This window comes from Penaeus monodon, chromosome 19, assembly GCF_015228065.2.
Source record: "Penaeus monodon isolate SGIC_2016 chromosome 19, NSTDA_Pmon_1, whole genome shotgun sequence".
In the NCBI taxonomy this organism is placed as follows: domain Eukaryota; kingdom Metazoa; phylum Arthropoda; class Malacostraca; order Decapoda; family Penaeidae; genus Penaeus; species Penaeus monodon.
Window position 1 is genome coordinate 44,649,968 of NC_051404.1, and position 702 is coordinate 44,650,669.

The window sequence follows — 702 nt, forward strand, 5'->3', positions numbered from 1 at the left end:
AATATTGTATTTGCTAATCGAGCGAAACAGATTGTTCAGCATAAAATAGCTATTGCAGTATTACATTATGTCATATTCGCTATGCAAATATGTCGGACTGTATATTGCTTTTTATGTTGCATCATACTACTACCATTCTATATATTAGTTACAAAAACGTTATCCTTGCATTAGTCATTCTCTCTCAACCACAACTTCCATATCAGACAAAGCCACTGGAACAGATACGGACAAAAATTACTGCCGTCAGAGTTTACTACTCATATGTTCGTTCAGTCTGTAGGCTTTAGCTTTGACTTAAGTTGGGATGGGGGATTTAACAATGGGATTTAAGTATACTGAAAAGGCAATTCAAAGATTATCCCCTATTTGCAGAGTTTATTTTATATTTGAGCATTTTGAAAAATGTGTTGCCTATCTTTTCTTGAGTTCACAACATAACGATAAGCGGATATTCATCTTAGCAATAACCATCGTATGGTTTTTATTTTCATCTATTCATTTATCAGTTCATCAATCTTTTTCCTAATTCAGCTATCTATTCATCAATTCATCTAAGTGTTTATAAATTAATCTTTCTATTTATCCATTCAACTATCTACTCATTGTTGTGTTCTTCTTTTGGTACATTTTGCGTTAACTTACCACAGATTTCCTTTTCATTCTTATGCCGGCTGTTACTCACGGAGCGATCCAGGGGCC